Below are 20967 nucleotides of genomic sequence, written 5' to 3'. Positions count from 1 at the left end.
GCACTTTTCTTGGTTAGAAGATTTTTTATTATTGATTTAATCTTCTTATTCTTTATTGGTTTATTCAAAGTTTTTATTTCTTTATTATTGAGTTTTGGTAGGTTGTATGTTTAAAAAAATTTATCCATTTCTTGTTGGCTATTGAATTTGTTGCATATTTTTCATAGTACTTCTTATGGTACTTTGTATTTCTGTGGTATTAGTTATAATACCTCTTCATACAATTATAATTTTATTTACTTTAGTTTTTTCTTGTTAGTCTAACTAACGTATTGTAAGTCTTATTTGATTTAAAAAACTAAGTTTAATTAATTTTTTTCTATTATCTTTTTAGTCTTTATTCATTTATTTCTCCTCTAAATTTTGTTATTTTCTTTCTCCTACTAACTATGGGCTGAGAGTCTTTTAGGTAGCAGATAGTGAATCCTCTATGCTTTGTAACATTCAGCCACTCCATGTATTTTGATTAGAGAATTTAGTCCATTTACATTTAAAGTAATTATTTGTAGGTAAAAAGACTTATTATTGCCATGGTTATTATTTTATGACTATTCTGTATGTCCTTTTTTTTTTTCTTTCTTCTTCTCTTGCTCTCCTCCTTTGTAAATTCATGATTTTCCATAGTGGTATGTTTTCTATCCTTTCTCATTATTCCCCTATGTGTACCATGTATTTGAGTTCACAATCTATATATTTTATATCATATCCATTAACAAGTTGATTTAGCCATAGTTATTTTTAAGCTGCAATGAACATAGGGGTGCATTTATCTTTTTGAATTAGTGTTCTGAATTTCTCAGATAAATACCCGATAGTAGAATTATTGGGTAATACAGTAGTTTTATTTTAAATTTTTAAGGGAACTTCCACATAGTTTTCCACAGTGGCTACACCAATTTTCAATCCCACCCACAGTGCATGACAATTCCCTTTTCTCCGTATTCTCACCAACACTTACTGTTTATTGATTTATTAATGATAGTCACTCTAACAGGTGTGAAATGTTTCATTGTGGTTTCAACTGCATTGCTTTGATTAGTGAAGTTGAACATTGCTTCATATTCTTTTGGCCATCTGCATGTCCTCTTTGGAGAAATGTCTGTCCAGGTCTTTTGCCCATTTTTAATTGGAGTGTTTGCTTTTTGGTGTTAAGTTGTATGAGTTCCACATATATTTTGGATAGTAACCTCTTATTAGATGTTTTAAGCGCCAAATCTTATAGATTCAACATTCTGACATATCTTTTTCTGATGCTTGTTCTGTCTCTGCAAATTATATTCTTCATTTTGATATAGTTTGTAGTTATTTTCTTGATAGCTGTGCATAATGTACTGGGTACTGCTGTGATGAAGTGTAGGGGTAAGGAAAGTGTTCTATTTTTCTACGATTAGGTCTCAGTCTTTTAGTGAGCCCATGCTTTTGGACTGTAAGCTTCACAAGAGTTTATCAGTTTTCCCCCCCTCCTTTAGGTGGAACAGAATGGCTAGCGTGGGCCAAAGTTGGGTAATCTTCTTTCCCCTGGTCAGTTAGGCTCTGGTTAGCTAGTTTTCCCTGAGTGCAGGCCTTAAGAAGAACAGAATCCTCTGGCTTTCCTTTTCCCTCTCCCTCTTCTGGAAACACACAGAGATTTTCCTCCAATATTTACTATGGGAATGTGGTAGAGCTTCTAGAGGTACATTTTACAACATTGTGTGGATTCCCACCATATCCGAGTGTCCCAACGTTTTTAACTCACAGTCTTGTCCACGCTTAACCCCCAGCGTGTAATTCATCCATCACAGCTCAGGTGTTGCTCCCGGCACTGGTTTCCGTGGTGACTGCACTCGGCAGTCTCTGCGCTGGCAAGCGGGGCCTCGCTGTGTTTACTTCTGTTTCTCCAGTACTGGGACAGCAGTTCCCCGTGTCCTTGCCTTTGTTACAAGTCGAAGAAGAGTGATTTTTTTAGTTAGTTCTGTTTTTTTACTCGTGTGGATAAAAGTGCTGACTTCCAAACTTCTTACATCCAGAACTAGCTTCTTATAGATTTCAAAAAACATAAACATAATGAGTAGTGAAATAGAAGATAATTAAAAAAAAAAAAAAGTTTTTCTAAAATTCAAAGTACAAATGATAGGGTAAAGAGTATATTAAATGCTGCAAATAAAAAAGTCAGTAAACATGAATATAAAGTAAATCACACCAAGGCAAATCATAATAACATTACCCAAAAATCATGATAAAGAAAAAAAAAATCTTATAGACATCTGCAGAAAGACATATTAGTTCAGAAGAACACAAATAAACACAATCTCAGGCTTCTCAGAGGACAATGCAAGAATATCTTGCTAGTGTGGGGAAGATAAACCTGTCCCTTAGAATTTCACTAAGTAAAAATACTGTAAAAAATGAAAGCAAATAAAAATGTTTTTTTTTCCCCAAGTAGGCAAAGTAAGACAATTCTTCACCAGCGAAACTAGACTAGAAGAAATATGAAACACTTCATATAAAAGGAAAATTATATCAGATGGAAATTTGGATCTATACACAGAAGGAAAACATTGGAAATGGTATATTCATGAAAAAAACAACTAACTTTGCTTTTTTTCAATATTTAGTTTTTTAAAAAATCATTGCCTATTTAAAGTAAAAGTATTAACACTTTCACAATAACGGATGGGTGGATGGAACTATACTTTTGTAAAATTCTTACACTTACCTTGAAGTTGTATAATATTATTTGAAGGTAAATTGTGATATGTTAAACCTACATATTTAAATATAAACTTGGTAGGAAGAAAAAAAATGAAATAAACTCACAAAATGGTATGACTAATACACCAATGGTAGAGTTAAAATCAAATAATAAAAATACAAAAATAATCCAAAGAATATAAGAGAAAAATATTACAAAAATCAGAGTATAAAAGGTCATATAAATGGAGCCACTTTAAAATGGAGCTGGATTTGCCATCTCTCTAGGACTGCCTTGCATGTGTTATCCTTCAAAGCCTTGCAATGTTACAACAGAGCACAATAACCTTTGGACTGTGACTAAAGGGACCCTGGATCCTGAAATACTGTTTACAAGGATAACAAGAAAGCAGGCATTCTGACTACTGGACTGAAAAATTTTTAAATATTGCTCAGAATTAGTGTCACTCTGTTAGCTTATCTGCACAAATGTCTTCCTTCCATTGATGTAATTTTTCCCTGTTTCTTTCTCTTAAATACTCCTTACCTTTATCTCCTAATGGGAACACTATATGGATTTCTGCCTGAATCAGTGCTTCTTGAATATGTTTTTAAAAAAGAAATCTCAAATAAATGCTGTTGTCTTTCATTTTGGCCTTTTATTTTTAGGTTAACAAAATGAACCAAAAAAAAAAAAAAAAAAATCACCACCCAAAAAACAAAAATTTAGCAGCATCACAGATGATACCCAGCCAAAGTGATAAGTACATTATATGTAAATGGTCTATGTATTTCAAATTAATGATAGAGATTGTCAAACTGTATAGAATAAGTATAATCTTAAATTGACTACACAGTTTGCATTTTAAATATAAAGACAAAAATAAGTAAAAGTACATGATTGGGAAAAGATACAAGAATTATAAGCATAGAAAAGCTGAAAAGGTTATGCAAGTATAATACTTAAGAAAAAGGAAAAAGAGTTGTAGAAAAATTTCATAATGACAAAAGGGTCAAGTCATCAGGAAGAAACAATAATTATAGATGTTATGCTGTTAGTGACAAAGCTTCAAAATATATCAAACATACACTTGAAATTGAAAAAAAGGTAATAATAAACTCCACAATTATATTTGAATATTTTACTGTATCTTTCTTATAAATTGATAGAACAAGTAGACAAAATCATAAGAAAGTTGAAGACTTCAATAATAGTATCAATCGATATAATCTAATTGCCATTTATAGAACACTACAACACAAAAACACAAAAAAGACTTTTTGAGTGAATATGGTAAATTCAGTGAGATTGCCCACATACTGATACATAAAAAAAGTCTAAAAATTTGAAATGGTTGAAATCATGCAAAATATTTTCTGATTAGGGAAAAATTTAGATAAATTAATAATAGAAATACATGTAGAAAAGTCTCCAAATGGTAGACATTTAACAATGCAATCATAAATGATTCAAGGATGAAAGAAGAAATCATTTGTGAAATTAGAAAATATTATAGACTCAATGAAAATAAAAAACATATCCAAAGTTTTAGGATGCAGTTAAAGTAGTGTTTGGAGAAAATTTAGAGCTTTAAATGATGATATTATAAGAGGTAAATCTGAAACTAATGAGTACAATTTTAGTATAAAATAACTAGAAAAAATATGAGAAAATTAAGTAAAAAATAAGTAGAAATAATGAGATACAAAAGATAAGGGGGAAAATTCACGGAAAGAAAATGGGAAGAGCATAAAAGAGTCAATGCCAAAAGTCCATATTTTAAAAGATCAATAAAATTGATAAATGTTTACCTAGATTAATGAGAAAAAAAGAGAATCCAGTCTTTATTAAAATTGGGAATAAAACAGGAATCATCACATTGGATGGTGCAAGCATTAAAGACAGTAAGAAGAAAACACCACGAACAACTTAATACCAATAAATACTATGACATTGTAATGAAAAAATTTCTTCAAAGGCACAATTACCAAAGCTAAAGAAGAAATAGAAAATCTGAACAGCATAATATATATTAAGGATATTGAATTTGTAAACCAAAGCCTTTCCACAAATATCCAGGCTTAGATGGGTTCACTGATCAAGTCTGTCAAACATATCAAAAAGAAATAATACCAGTACTGCAGGAGGTTTTTCAGAAGATAGAGAAGGGAAGAAAACTTAGTAAGGCATTTTTATAGGCCAGTATTACTTTGATGTCAAGCCAGACAAAGGCATTAGAAGATAAATTGTAGAAAAGCTACTGAGGAGAAATATATATCATATTTTTGGACTTGGAAGCTACATACTGTTCAGATTTAAATTCTACTCAAATTGAACTATGTATTCAACAGAATACTAATCAAAATCCGAGAAGGTTTATGTTTTGGTAAAAATTGACAACTGACTCCAAAATAGATACAAAATTTTCTTACACGTTGCATCAGTTTTCTTACACGTTGCATCAGGGTGCTATATCAAAGTACCAAAACCAGGATTGCTTAAAACAATGCAGATTTATTCTCTCACAGTTCATAGTCTGAGATAAAGATGTCACTAGGTCCACGTTCCCTCTGAGACTCTGGATGGAATCCTTCTTGCCTCTTCCTAGCTTCTTGTAGTAGCAAAAAATCCTTAGTGTCCCTTGGCTTGCAGCTGCATCAGTCCCATTGCTGCCTCCATGGTCACCTGATCTTCTTTACATCACCTTCCCTCTGCACGTTTGTGTTTTTGTTCAAGATCCACCCTAAAAGACTTCAGATTACCTTGGTAACTTGTGAAAAATTCTATTTCCAAACAAGGTCAAGTTCACAGGTACTGGAAGGTAGGACTTCAGCACATCTTTTCCAGAGACATGATTCAACCCACGACTCACATTACTTGAAAATGAAGATTCCAAGATGGCTACAGAGCAGATATAAGCTACACGCACCTATCCCTGGCCCCAAACTAGATTTACAGCTAAATTATTGAACAATAAATCTGAATAACCAACTGAAGCCTAGTTGAACTGAACTATTATAACCAAGGATTTATAGAAGAAACCACATAGAGACTTATATAAGGGTAGAGACCTGAAAAGGGCTAGTCCTTGCACTCAGGCGCAACAGCTGATAAGCCAGAAGAATATCTCAGCTAGAGAACTCCCTCTCCCAAGAAGCATGTGATCTCAACCTTCTGCAAAATCCCCAACCCAGAGCAAGATGAATAGGAAGAGGAGCCCACATATGATGTGGTGGTGAAAATCAGTGGGAATTTAGTCCATCTTGGAGAGAACGGACTCTGCTACAGACCCAGGGATGAGCATTCCTGTTGTCACAGCACCAGCCTGGTCCCTGACTGATGGTGAGGCTACTCTGCCATGCTGAGATTCTTCAAAGGAATTTGCTGGCTGCACCCAGAGGTGTCCTTTGGGACCTCATGTTGTGGGTAGTCTCTTGGTGAAGACATAGATAATGACTAAACGACGTGGCTTTGGAAAAGGGCTTTGGGTTCCCTACCTTGAGCACACAGCCAGCACTGCCCCCCCCCCAACACTTGTTGAATCACTTGGCCAGCTCCATCTTGTTGAGTTCAGCCATGCAGGGGAACCAGAATGCCATGTAGAGCTGGGACTTTGGAGTATGTCACCTTGGAAAGCTTTTGTCTGGAAATCAAATAGGCAGGTGCTGGGTTGTGTAGCTTGCATGTACTACTACCGGTGAGACACTGTTTGGATCTACCTTTTCAAGTTCCAGATACCCCACCCCCCTGAAATCAGTTCCACTGCCAGTGGGTGGGGTGGGGGCTACTCAGATCCAGGGCATTCAAAGTATGATTCCCATCCTGGCTGGTTTGGCTCAGCGGTTAGTGCATCGGCCTGTGGTCCAGGGAGACTGGGGTTCGGTTCCCGCTAAGGGCACGTACCTCGGTTGCAGTTTGTCCCCGGCCCTGGTTGGGTCATGTGGGTAGCGACCACTCAGTGTGTCCCTTTCACATCAATCTTTCTCTCTCTCTCTCTCTCTCTCTCTTCCTCTCTCTCCCTCCCACTCTATCTGAACAAAAAATGGAAAAATGTCCTCTGGCGAGGATAAAACAAAACAACAACAAAAACAAAGTGTGATTTCCTAGGAGGCTGTTGTTCAGAATGAGGGCAAAGTGCTTAACACCCTTCTGCAGGCTGGGTTGGCATTACCCTCAATGAGAGACGCTTTTGTTCTGTTATCATGAGTCCAGTTGCTGAGCTTGCTTGTGCAGAGGGGACGCACCCAACATGAACCTCCAGGATGCCCCTCCTAGGAGAACTAGGGTTGGAGACTGTTGCAGAAACTGAGTTCTTTGGCTCTGGAGTAGGGGCCACTTTCTCCTCATTGAGTGCCTGATCACATGACCCCCAAGTAGGGGAACCACTAACCCCATCTTCCTGACTCTGGTTGCCCCATCCTACTGAGCTCACAACCTGTGAAAGTGGCTGTGGGTCATGACCAGCCTGGGTCCACTCTATATTCTTTCTTTGTAATGTTCTGGAGAAAGATCAGGCAACCTCAGGGGAAGCAAAGTAGCTGACAGGTGGAGGAGGACCTCAGCAATCCTTGATCATTTTACAGATCAGCCCCCAACTCTAAGCTGAAAAAGCCAACTCTTGTATGTACACAGATTGGCCCTTCCCATGCACATCTAGACCAAGTAGATGAACCCCACCCAAGTGGACCCAGTACCTGAATCCCACCCAAGTGGACCCAGAAAAAAATACAATTGGTGGGCTTCAGATTACACTAAAGTGTGACCCAACAAGCCACACAATTGACACACCCAAAGGATTCCTGCAGGCACCAGACCCCACTGGAAACAAATCTGCCTCTGAGTGGAGACCCTGCACAGTGTCTCATACACAGATGATACACAGATGAGGTTTATCATTATAGTTAGCAAACCTGAAGGGTTAATTCCATGAACAAAAAGGTCAACAACATACATGATTCAACTGCAACAGGAGGGTTCACATAACTGATAAGAAGCATTTCTGGAGCACAGAGCTCAGGTGATCTGGAAGATTATGCCACTGAGCCCAACAAGATACCTTCATCATAAAACCATCAAAACAAGTATGAGAGTTGTAGCAGATTTTTCTAATACACAGGGACAAAATGGGGAGACAAAAAATATGTCCCAAATGAAAGAACAAGAGAAACTCCAGAAAAAAAAGTAATGAAATAGAAGTAATCAAAATAACAGATGCAGAGTTTAAAACAATGATTATAAGAAAGCTCAAGTACCTTAGGGGAAAAATGGGTGATCTCAGTGAAAAGTTAATCAAATGGACATAGTAGCTATAAAACAAAACAGAAAAAAGGGAATCAGAAGTGAAGACTACAATGTCTGAAATAAAGAATACATGAGAAGGAATCAAGAAGAGATTAGATGAAGCAGAGAATTTAATCAGCAATTTAGAGAACAACGTAACAGTAAAGCATCATAACAAAAAGAGAGTTAAAAAATGAGAAAAATCTAAGGGTCATCTGGGACAACATCAAGCATACAACATCCATATTATAGGGGTACCAGAAGAGTGTGAGTGAGGAAGAGAACCTGTTGGAAGAAATAATGGCTGAAAACATCCTTAACCTGGTGAAGGAAAAAAATCACACAAGTTCAGGAAGCACAGAGAGTCTCAATCATGATGAACCTAATGAGGTTCACACCAACACATATCATAATTAAAATTCCAATAATTAAAGACAAAGAGAGAATCTTAAAAGCAGCAAGAGAAGAGCAATTTGTTATCTACAAAGGACCTTCCATAAGACTTCCCAATAATTTCTCAACAGAAATACTTCAGGCCAGAAGGAATTGGCATAAAATATTAAAAGTGATGAAAAGCAAGGACCTGCACTCAAGTCACTCAAGTCTACTCTCTTCAGCAAAGCTATCATTTAAAATGGAAGGTGAAATAAAGAGCTTTCCAGACACACACGTACAGACACACACACACACACACACACACACACACACACACACACAGCTAAAGGAGTTTCTTACAACCTAACCAGTATTGCAAGAAATGTAAAAGGGCCTGCTTGTAGAAGAAGGAAGAGAAAAAGAAATTGAGAGAGGAATATAGGTATAAAGAATAAAATGGCAAAAATAAGGACCTATCAATAATAACTACAAAGGTAAACAGATTAAATGCTCCAATTAAAATACATAGGGTAGCTGAATGAACAAGAAAACATGACCAATATATATGCTGTCTACAAGAGACACACCTCAGAATGAAAGATACACACAGACTAAAAGTTAAGGGATGACAGAAAATATTCTATGCAAATGGAAACAAATAAAGCTGGAGTAGGAATACTTATATCAACAGAATAGACTGCAAAACAAATGCCATTACAAGAGACAAAGAAGATCACTACATAACACCAAAAAGATTGGTCTAACAAGAAAATATAATTCTTGTAAACATATATTCACCAACATAGGAGCATATATATATATATATAAAGAAAATATTGGTGGACATTAAGAGAGAGATTGACAGCAATACAGTCACAGTGGGTAATTTTAACACTCCACTTTTACCTAGTGATAAATATTCTGGACAAAAATATCAGCAAGGTAACAGCGATCTTACCTAACACCCTGGATTGGACAGATTTAATTGATATTTACAGAACATTTCATCCCAAAGCAGCAGAATATACATTCTTCTCAAGTGCACATGAAGCATCCACATGTTATGACACAAAATAAGTCTTAACAAATTGAAGAAGATAGAAATAATATCCAGCTTTTTCTCTGACCACAGTAATATAAAACTTGAAATAAACTACAATAAAAAAACTGAAAAACATTCAAACACATGGATGCTAAATAGCATGTAATTAAACAATGAATGATTTAACAATGAAATCAAAGAATAAATAAAAAATTATCTGGAAACAAATATAAATGAACAAACAGTAACCAAATATCTCTGGGATACAGTAAAATTAGTCCTGAGAGGGAAGTTCATGACATTACAGGCCTACCTCAAGAAGATCTCAAATAAACAATCTAACACTACATCTAAAAGAACTAGAAAAATAACAATAAGCAAAGCTCAGAGTAAGTGGAAGAGATGAAATAATAAAAATCAGAGTGGAAATAAATGACACCGAGACTAAAGGAAAACACAAAAGAGTGGAAATAAATGACACTGAGAGTAAAGGAAAACACAGAAATCAATGAAACCAGTAGGTAAACAAGATTGACAACCCTTTAAACAGACTCATCAAGAAAAAAAGAGAGGACCCAAATAAATACGATCAGAAACAAAAGACAAGAAGTAACAACTGACATCACAGAAATACAAAAGATTGTAAGAAAATACTATAAACAACAGTATGCCAACAAATTAGACAATCTGGGTGGAATTGGATAAATTCCTAGAAATGTACAATCCTTCAAAGCTGAATCAGGAAGAATCAGAAAACCTGAATAGACTGATTACAATAAATGAAATCAAAGTAGTAACCAAAAGCTTTCAGCAAACAAAATTCCTGGACTATATGATTTCACAGGCAAATATTACCAAACATTCAAAGAACTAACACCTACCTTCTCAAACTTTTCCAAAAAATTCAAGAGGAGGGAAGACTCTCAAGCTCACCTTAAGACACTACCGATAAAGACACTACAAAGAAAGAATATTATAAGCCAATAACTCTGATGAACATAGATGCTAAAACTCTCAACAAAATATTAGGAAACTGGACCCAGCAATACATGACCAAGTGAGATTTATTCTGGTGATGCAATGTTGGTTCACTATTTGGAAATCAATAAATGCGATATACTACATAAACAAAATGGAAGATAAAAATCACATGATCATATCAACAGATGCAGAAAAAGATTTGATAAAATCCAGCACCCATTTATTTCTGATATATATTTATTGCTGATATATTTTCTTAGGCAAGAAAAACAAAGGAAAATATAAACAAATAGGACTATATCAAAGAAAAAGCTGTTGCACAGAGAAAGAAACCATCAACACAATAGAAAAGGAGCCTACTGTATAGGAGAATGTATTTGCCAATTATACATCTGATAAGGGGTTAATTTCCACTATATGTACCCTTGTGTTTGTTGCAGTTTTATTTATGGTAGCCAAAATTTGGAGGCAGCCCAAGTGCCCATCAGTAGAAAAGTGGATAAAAAAAGCTGTGGTACATTTACACAACAGAATACTATGCAGCTGTAAAAAAAAAGAAGAAAATCTTCCCTTTGGAGACAGCATTGATGAACCTGGAGATTATTATGCTAAGTGAAATGAGCCAAACAGAGAAAGGCAAATACCATATGATCTCACTTATATGTGGAATCTAATGAAGAAAACAAATTGATGACCAAAATAGAAATAGAGGCATGGAAACATGGAATGGACTTTATCTATCAGAGGGGTCAGGGGCTGTGGGACTGGATGAAAGAAATGAAGGGATTAAGCAAAAAACATATGTACATAACATACATACACAGACAACAGTGATAATAGCCAAATGGAAAAGGGGATGGGGACTAGGTGAGGTGGGCCAAGTGGGGGTGAAAATAGAGACATCATTTGTTTGGAGTAATGGGCACATCATGCAGTGTGCAGATGATGTTTTATCGAGTTGTGCACTTGAAACCTCTATGCATTTGTAAACCAATGTCACCCCAATAAATTCAATAAAAAAAGTGAAAATCAAAAATATAAAATGAACACTGCATCATCATTATGTGCATTTAAACCAAGGATTCAAGGTTGGTTTAATATTTGAATATAAATCATTACAGTTCATTTCATTAGCAGAATAATTGAGAAAAATCAGTATCATCTTCTTAATAGATGTATAAGAATCATCTAACATAATTAACTACACATTTGTGATCAAAAGAACCCTGTAGAAATAACTTTTTAACCTGATAAATAAAAGGTTTTAAAAACTGTACAATAAAAAAATTGTTATACTTAATTTTAAAATAGTAATATTTTTCTCACTAAGCTCAGGAACAAGGCAAGAGTATCCACTATCAACATATCCATTCAACATTTATTTGAGATAGATAATTTAGGCAAGAAAACTAAACAAGGCATACATATTAAGGAAATACAAGTATTATTTATTTGAAAATGATATATATTATGAATGTAAAAAATCCTATTAATTCTACCAAAAATACCTGTTAGAACTATAGTGAATTTGTCAAGATTTCAGAATAAAAGATTATTATACAAAACTAGTAGCAGTTCTATATGCTAGCAAAAAAAATCAGAATTGCAATTACTAAAATCAAAGTAATTTACAAGAACATTAGAAATGTAAAATATAAATAATCAATAGAATAATAAAACTAATCACTGAAGAAAGTTATAAAAAATTTAATGAACACCTAATCACATGGAAAAATATATTATTGAAATATTCAATGTTGTTATTTGTCCATTTTTTTTCAAATTGGTCTATATTTTTTATATAATTCTAACCAAAATCAAAGCAGATTCTTTTGTAATAATTAAAGAGCTGACTCTGAGATATATCCAGAAGCCCTTGAATAGCCAAACAATTTTGAAAGAACATTAGAAGAGTAATCCTGCCAGATTTCAAGACTTACTCTAAATCTATAGTAATCAAGACAATATGCCATTGGCCTAAGAATAAACATTTATAATTAAAAAAAATAAGACTACAGAGATATATGTCCTCATATACATGTTCAAGTGTTTTTATAACAGTGTCAACACAATTCAATAAGAGATAGATTTTCTTAAAAAAATGGTAGTGAAACAGTTGGTATCTGTATGCAAAATATTTTTTAAAATGAAGTTTGTCCTTTTCCTTATAGCATCTACAATAATGAACTCAAAATGGATTATAATGTAATGAAATGTAAAAGTTAAAACTGTAAAAAATACTCTATAAAAAATTATACAAGAAGTCTTTGCAACCTTAAAGCTATCACGCACTACTTGAGATAAGAACATTAAAATTATGGATCATAAAATAATAAATACATAGAGCGATCGAAAAATGGCGGCGGAGTGAACGGAGCTACACAGACCTTCTCCCAGAACCAAACTGGAATTACAACTATAACACAGACAAATTGACGGGAAAAAGCAACAGAAAAGCAGCTTGGAGGACCATATAACGAGGGACACTGACTCCATCCTGGTAGGCTTGCGAAGGCGCGAGACAGGGGCTGGGAGCCCATGGTCGGCAGCTCGGCAGCGGCCTTAACTGGGAGCGGCACCCTTGGGTTACACTCCCAGGCGGCCCCACAGCGCAGAGCCAGGACAGAGGCTAAAACAGCCACAGCCACTCACCTTGGGCTCTGACAGAGGGAGGGCAGACTGGACTGGAACTGTGTGGGGACACTCGGGATTTGGAGGGCACCCAGAGCGGTTGTGGAGTGCCAGCCACCCAGGACGGTGGCCACATTGCTCCTTCCCAGGGCTCTGAGGAGAGGCAGCAGCCCCTCCCTTGGAGATCCAACCCCACCCTGTGGGCCATTGAAGTGCTAATTGAGGCTCATTAACAACAAGCATCTGCCCCACCCTCGTGAAAGCCCCTTGTGCTGAGTACCTGAGTGAGTTTTTCAGTCAACTGACAACCCAAAACTCTTCAAGTAACCTGGACTGCTACCCTCAGGCAAAAAGCTAGAGGATAACAGTACCTTTTTGGGGATGGCAACTTTAACCAGGAAAGTAAGACTTGACAATGGTGTTTAACGTGGGTCCTCCCTCGCTCATCTAAACATAGGAGAGGGAGCCACAAACAGCAGAACACCAACACCCACAGGGAAAACTTGACAGGCTCCAAAGCCCACAGTGATAGCCACAAGGGTAAAACACAGAAACAGAAGCCAAATGAAAGAGCAAGAGACCTCCACTGAAGATTAGATCAATGTGGAGCAATTGGGCATGTTAACAGAGCTGGAATTCAGAGCCATGATCTTGAGGAAGCTGAACAGCATGAGTAAGGACATAGAGACACTGAAAATAAGTAAACTGGAAATTAAAAACCATCAAGAAGAGATAAAAAATGACATATCAGAAATGAAAAACACATTGGAAGGTTTAAAAGGCAGAGTAGAGGAAGCTGAGGACCAGATCAGTGAATTAGAAGACAGGGTAGAAAATATCAACCAATCAGAAAAACAAAAGGAAAAAACTATTAACAAACAGGAAGACAGCTTAAGAGAACTGTGGGACAACTGGAAATGTAATAACATTCGCATCATAGGAGTCCCAGAAGAAGAAGAAAATGAGCAAGGGATAGAGAATATATTCAAAAAAATAGTGACAGAAAACTTCCCTAATTTGGTGAAGGAAGAAGACATTCAAGTTCAAGAAGCACAGAGAGTCCCAAGTAAGAAGAACCCAAACAGGCCGACACCAAGACACATAGTAATTAAAATGCCAAAAATTAAAGACAAAGAGGGAATCCTAAAAGCAGCAACAGATAAGCAACAGGTTACCTACAAAGGAAACCCATAAGGCTCTCAGCTGACTTCTCACAAGAAACACTATATGCCAGAAGGGGATGGCATGAAGTAATCAAAATCATGAAAAACAAAAATCTGAATCCAAGACTACTCTACCCAGCTAGGCTATCATTCAAAATAGAAGGTCAAATAAAGAGCTTCCCAGACGAAAAAAGGCTAAGGGAATACATTAGCACCAAACCAAAACTGCAAGAAATGTTAAAAGGACTGCTGTAATGAGCAGTAGAAATGGGAAGAAAAATGGAACCACACTAAACAAAAATGGCAATAAATAAGTACATATCAATAATCACCTTAAATGTAAATGGATTGAATGCTCCCATAAAAAGACACAGAGTAGCTGATTGGATAAGAAAGCATGACTCATCTATATGTTGTTTAAAAGAGACCCACCTCACAACAAAAGACTCACATAGGTTGAAAGTGAAGGGATGGAAAAAAATTTTCCAAGCAAATGGAAAAGAAGAAAAAGCTGGGGTAGCAATTCTCATATCTGATAAAATAGGTTTCAAAACGAAGACCATAACTAGAGACAAAGAAGGCCACTACGTAATATTGAAAGGATATATCCAACAGGAAGATATAACCTTGATAAACATATATGCACCCAATATAGGAGAACCAAAATATATTAAAAATCTTCTGGAGGACTTCCAAGAAGAAATCGACAACAATACAATCATAGCAGGGGACTTCAACATCCCGTTGACAGCACTGGATAGATCCTCTAGGCAAAAAATTAGCAAGGAAACAGAGTCTCTAAATGAAGCACTAGACCAAATGGATTTAATAGATATCTACAGAGAATTACACCCCAAAACTACAGAATACACATTCTTCTCAAGTGCACATGGGACATTCTCAAAGATAGACCACATGATAGGACACAAACTAAATCTCTACAAGTTCAAGAAGATTGAAATCATATCAAGTATCTTCTCAGATCACAATGGCATGAAACTAGAAATCAATTGCAACAAGAACATGCAAAGACATTTCAACACATGGAGGCTAAATAGCATGTTATTAAACAATGAATGGGTCACTGAGGAGATCAAGGAAGAAATTAAAAACTTCCTGGAAACCAATGAAAATGAACACACAACACAAAATCTATGGGATGCAGCGAAAGCAGTTCTGAGAGGGAAGTTCATGGCACTACAGGCCTACCTCAAGAAACAAGAAATATTTCCAATTGACTGTATAACCTCACAACTTAAAGAATTAGAAAGCAAAGAAAAAGAAAACCCCAGACCAAGTAGAAGGAAGGAAATAGTAAAGATCAGAGCAGAAATAAATGACATAGAGACCAAAAAAACAATTCAAAGGATCAATGAAACAAAGAGCTGGTTTTTCGATAAGATAAACAAGATTGATGGACCCTTAGCTAGACTCACCAAGAAACAGAGAGAGAGAACCCAAATACACAAAATCAGAAAGGAAAGAGAAGTAACAACCAATACCACGGAAATACAAAAGATCGTTAACAATTACTATGAACAACTATATGGCAACAAATTCGACAATCTAAGCGAAATGGACAAATTTCTAGAAACACACAAACTCCCAAAACTGGACCCGGAAGAGATAGAAAACTTGAACACACCAATAACAACTAAGGAAATTGAAGAGGTAATCAAGACTCTCCCAGCAAACAAAACCTCAGGCCCAGATGGCTTCACGGGGGAGTTTTACCGTACATAAACAAAAAAAGAGAACTAACACCCATTCTCCTTAAACTATTTCAAAAAATTCAAGAAGAAGGAAGACTTCCAAACACGTTCTATGAGGCCAGCATAATTCTAATTACAAAACCAGAAAAAGACACTACGAAGAAAGAAAACTATAGGCCAATATCCCTGATGAACATAGACGCCAAAATCCTGAACAAAATATTAGCAAATCGGATCCAGAAATACATCAAAAAAATTATTCACCATGACCAAGTTGGATTCATTCCAGGGATACAAGGCTGGTACAATATTCACAAATCAATAAATGTGGTACACCACATAAACAAAATGAAGAATAAAAACCACATGATCATATCAATAGATGCTGAAAAAGCATTCGACAAAATCCAGCATCCATTTCTGATAAAAACGCTCAGCAATATGGGAATAGAGGGATCATATCTCGACATAATAAAGGCCATATATGAAAGACCTACAGCCAACATCATACTCAATGGACAGAAATTAAAAACATTTCCATTAAGAACAGGAACAAGACAGGGATGTCCACTTTCGCCACTCTTATTTAACATTGTACTGGAAGTCTTAGCCACAGCAATCAGACAGGAAGAAAAAATAAAAGGGATCCAAATTGGAAAGGAGGAAGTGAAACTGTCATTATTTGCAGATGACAAGATATTATACATAGAAAACACTAAAGACTCCATCAAAAAACTACTAGACTTAATAAACGAATTTGGCAAAGTAGCAGGATACAAAATTTACGTCAAGAAATTGATGGCATTCTTATACACCAATGATGAACTCACAGAAAGAGAAACTGAAAAAACAATCCCATTTATCATCGCGCCAAAAAAATTAAGATACCTAGGAATAAACTTAACCAAAGAAGTAAAGGACCTATTCGCAGAAAACTACAGGTCATTGAAAAAAGAAATAGAGGAAGATATAAAAAAGTGGAAGCACATACCCTGTTCATGGATTGGAAGAATTAACATCATTAAAATGTCCATACTACCCAAAGCAATCTATAGATTCAATGCAATCCCCATCAAAATACCAACGACATATTTCATAGAACCAGAACAAATACTTCAAAAGTTCATATGGAACCAAAAAAGACCCCGAATAGCCACAGCAATCTTGAAAAAGAACAAAGTAGGTGGGATCACAATACCAGATATCAGGTTATACTACAAAGCGACTGTAACCAAAACAGCCTGTTACTGGCACAAGAACAGGCATATAGCCCAGTGGAACAGAACTGAAAACCCAGAAATGGACCCAAAGCAATATGCTCAATTAATAGTTGACAAAGGTGGCAAGAGCATACAGTGGAGTAAAGACAGCCTCTTTAATAAATGGTGTTGAGAAAATTGGACAGCTACATGCAAAAAAATGAAACTAGACCATCAACTTACACCATACACAAAAATAAACTCAAAATGGATAAAAGACTTAAATGTGACCCGTGAATCCCTAAAAATTCTAGAAGAAAATTTAGGAAACAAAATTTCGGACATTATACGGAGCAGAATTTTCACTGATACATCACCTAAGGCAACAGAAACAAAGGAAAAAATGAACACCTGGGACTACATCAAACTAAAAAGCTTCTGCACAGCAAAAGAAACAATCATCAAAATGGAAAGGCAACCCACTGTATGGGAGAACATCATTGCCAATGATGTATCAGATAAGGGGTTAATTTACAATATATATAGAGTGCTCATACAACTGAACAAAAGGAAGACAAAGAACCCATTTAAAAAATGGGCAGAAGACCTGAATAGACATCTCTCCAAACAGGACATACAAGTGGCCAAGAGACATATGAAGAAATGCTCAACATCACTAATCATCAGAGAGATGCAAATTAAAACAACAATGAAGTATCACCTCACACCGGTCAGAATGGCCACCATCAACAAATCATCAAACAACAAGTGTTGGCGAGGGTGTGGAGAAAAGGGGACTCTAATACACTGCTGGTGGGAATGCAGACTGGTGCAGCCACTGTGGAAAACAATATGGTGCTACCTCAAAAAATTAAAAATTGAACTGCCATTTGACCCAGTGATCCCACTTCTAGGAATGTACCCTAAGAAACCTGAAACACCAATCAGGAAGAATATATGTACCCCCATGTTCATAGCAGCACTATTTACAATAGCTAAGATCTGGAAACAGCCCTAGTGTCCATCAGTAGACGAATGGATAAAAAAGTGTGGTACATATACACAATGGAGTACTATGCAGCGGTAAGAAAGAAAGAACTCTTATCCTTTGAGACGACATGGAGGGACCTGGAAAGTATTATCCTAAGTGAAATACGCTAAGCAGAAAAAGACAAATACCACATGATCTCCCTTATATACGGAATATAATGAACATAACAGTCTGAGGAATACAGTAGACCCAGAAACATGGAAGTAGGGCACAGACTGACATCCCTCAGAAGAGGGGGTGGGGTGGTGGGAAGAGATAAACCACAGAACTTATATGCATGTATGCATGATCAATGGACATGGACAACTAAGCCGGGGACAGGGCAGGGGTGGGGTGCGGAGGGGGGTGCCAATGAGGTAAAAAAGGTCAAATATCTTTAACAAATAAATAAATAAATAATTTAAAAAAAATAATAATAAATAAATTGAACTTCATTAAAAGAAAAACTATCTTCTTTTCAACATAATCTAATTATATGCTACTTGCAAAGATATAACCTCAAATTCAAAGACACAGTAAGTTGAATGTAAAGGATGAAAAAGATATTCATAAAAAAAGCAGAATTGACTATATTAATATCTGCCAAAGTGTACTTCAGAGCAAAGAAAATCACTAGAGACAAAGAAGGGCATTAACAATAGTGAAAGGATTAATCTCATAGTAATACGTAGAGTGTCTCAAAAAATGTATACACAAAAAAGTGTAATTATAAAGCCGGTGGTTATTAAAATACATTTCATTTTTAAAATGTAATAGAATCTACAAACACTCTGTATACATTTTTTGAGACATCCTGTATAACATTTTAACTAAATACATACCAAACAACAGAAACTGAAAATATATAAAATAAAAACTGACAGAGATGAAAGAAAATAGGCAAATCTGCAATTATAGTAGGGAACTTCAGATCTCTACCTCCCCTACTCCTACTCCGACCCCAGCAACTACCACACCTACAAGACCGAAACTGAACAAGAACATAGAAGAACTCAGCAACTGAATCAACCAACAAGTCCGAATTTACATAATGTAACACTGCACTCAGTCATAACAGGGAACATTTTCCTTCTTCAAGTTCCCATGCAATATTCACCAAGATAGACCATATCTTGAGCCATGAAACAAATTTCATTAATTCAACACTTCTAAATAATTTATGGGTCAAAGTGGAAATCTCAAAGAAATAAAAAAAATGGAATTGAATGAAAATAAAAACGTAGTATGTCAAATTTTGTGAATTGTAGATAAACAAACACTGAAGGGAAATTTACTGCACTAAATGTTTATATTAGAAAACAGAAAAGTTATCTAATAAAGTAATTGAATTTCCTACCTCAAGGTACTGGAAATATATAACAAAATAAATCTAATGCAAGCAGAAGAAAAAAATACTTAAAAAGAGAACAGTAATCAATAAAATTGGAAACAGGAAAACAATAGAGACGGAAGTACAGGCTTTTCAACAATAAAGAGAATTTACAAAAAACCTGAACATCATACTTAATGGCAAAAAATGGAATGCTTCTTCTTTAAATCAGAAATGAGGCAAAGATCCACTCTTAATCAACATTTTTGCCAGAAAAACCAGAAGTTCTACTCACTGCAAGAAGCAAGAAAAATAAATGAAAGGCATAGATCAAAAAATAAAATTATTTTTGTTTGCAGATAGTGTTGTTTTCTATGTAAAAATATTAAGAATTATATTTTAAAAGTAAGCAAACAGTAGTACTAATAAATGAATTTAGCAAGGTAACAGGATACAAGATCAACACGCACATATAACATCTCTAACAACAAACGTGGAAACTGAAACCAACAACGCAATACCATTTCTATTTCCTCCAAGGGGAAGGAAGTACTTAGGTATACAATTTTAAAAACATGCATACAATCTTCGTTTTAAAAATTACACAATGGTGATAAAATAAATAAAAGAAGACGTATGTATGTAGGGATATGTACCACATGAATGGATTGGAACTCATCATAGTAAAGATATCAATACTCTCCAAATTTATCGATATGTTTAACACTATTTCTGTCAAAATACCAGCAACTTTTTGTTGGACACAGACAGTTTTGTTTTAATAGTTATAGAGAAACGCACAGGCTTGTCCACTAATGATCGTTGGTGCCAATTCAATGCCAACAGGAATCCCCAATTTGGGGAGCAGTGAAGAAGGAAACATTATTCAGTGCAAAACAGCTCAACTGGGATACAGCACGGCTAGGAAAACAGCAGGCTGTGCGGCAGCCCCGGGGCCAGGCACCTGCCCAGCCAGGCAGCTCTGCTCTGCTCCTTGATAGTCTGTTTTGCACTGTTGGTCAGCTCCATCCTGTGCCTCTCTTCTCTGGCCCGTGCTGGTCTGCTGTGTCCTGCTCTGGCAAGGTATCTTCGGTGTGACAGCCGAGCCAGGAGAAGGCAGTCTTTAGTGGAAAGGGAATGTGTACTCGCAGAGCCGGAGGGGAGCTGGCTTATACAGAAAGAAGTCCCCACTCCTGGTGTCTGATCAGTCTGTCCTCATGCCAATGAGGACTCCAAATCCTCGCAGCTCCAGTTGGATGGGGAAGCCTCAGTCCTGTTGTTAAATAGGATTCCAGGAACTGCTTTGTGAGGGCTGCGCAGAGGGCAGGGCCACAGCGCAGGCCGCAGTTCAGGGCAGGCTTCTCCCTGAAGTGCACTTTACATGAGAGGCCCCTGTGTAGAAATGGCTACTAGACATTTTTATTTTTATTTCTTTATTAAATATTTTATTTCATTTCATTTCATTTATTTTATTTTATTTTATTCCAAGAGAGGAAGGGAGAGGGAGAGAGAGATAGAAACATGGATTGGCTGCCTCCTGCACGCCCCCTACT

This window comes from Molossus molossus, unplaced genomic scaffold (assembly GCF_014108415.1).
Source record: "Molossus molossus isolate mMolMol1 unplaced genomic scaffold, mMolMol1.p scaffold_m16_p_11, whole genome shotgun sequence".
Lineage (NCBI taxonomy): Eukaryota > Metazoa > Chordata > Mammalia > Chiroptera > Molossidae > Molossus > Molossus molossus.
Note: the sequence above shows the minus strand (reverse complement) of the source record.